General features: G+C 54.9%; 1 pseudogene; it reads left to right on the plus strand.

The window, feature by feature from the left end:
- The window catches only part of LOC107565207 (uncharacterized), a 3,284-nt pseudogene extending 2,493 nt beyond the window's left edge, over positions 1 to 791 (plus strand).
- The last annotated feature ends 108 nt before the right edge of the window (positions 792 to 899 follow it).

An 899-nucleotide genomic window follows, 5' to 3' on the forward strand; every position in this document is an offset into this window, starting at 1 on the left:
GGCTTTCTCAGATGCTCTGAGCTCACCACCACGTCCACCTTTAACCCGAATATCCACTCCACTATTTCTGATCTAGCAGTCCTGGACGACGAAGCCATGTCATTCTTCATAAAACAAAGTAAGACAGACCAGACAAAGAAAGGCCACTTTATTTACATTTTTAATCTCCAATCACCTATACTCCCATACCAAACCCTCCTAGCTTTCCTGCAGCTCAGGAAATCCCAGTCCAAATCACTCGCCGACCCTCTTTTTACAGATGATTCTAACCGCCCCGTCTCCCGTTTTTGGTTCCAAAAACACCTCAAATCTGTCCTACTACTTTCCGTAACCCTCATCAAACCCTCATCAGCCCCCCCCCCCTTTTCCCTAGTCTGCCCATCTCCATTTAGCACCCCGTTCCTGCAGGAGTTTTCAATCACCCCGCTTTTGCCTCAAGTAACGACTGCTCCCGCAGGTACCCTCCTACCTCCGCAGCAGCATCCGCTCCCGCAGGAGCCCTACCCGTATTTTCCACCAATGCCCACCATTCCCCCTCTCTTCCCCCTCTTTCTTCCGCTCCCGAGCCACCCCAAGCGTGAGCACGCCTCCGCAAGCGGTCCCGGCAGCTGTCTTTCCTACATCTCGCATGCCTGCTCTTCCTTCCGCCATGCCCCTACCCATCCCTCCGACCACTCCCGCCTCAGAAATCACCCCCTTTAACGGCCAATCCATAATGACCCATCCCAACAGCACCCTGCTCCCGCAGGAGCTTTACCTGTATTTCCCCACTGCCGCAGCAGTGTCTGCTCCCGCAGGAGCCTATCTGTATTTCCCCACTGCCGCAGCAGTGTCTGCTCCCGCAGGAGCCTATCCGTATTTCCCCACTGCCGCAGCAGTGTCTGCTCCCGCAGGAGCCT

This window comes from Sinocyclocheilus grahami, unplaced genomic scaffold (assembly GCF_001515645.1).
Source record: "Sinocyclocheilus grahami isolate Dianchi unplaced genomic scaffold, SAMN03320097.WGS_v1.1 scaffold987.1, whole genome shotgun sequence".
In the NCBI taxonomy this organism is placed as follows: domain Eukaryota; kingdom Metazoa; phylum Chordata; class Actinopteri; order Cypriniformes; family Cyprinidae; genus Sinocyclocheilus; species Sinocyclocheilus grahami.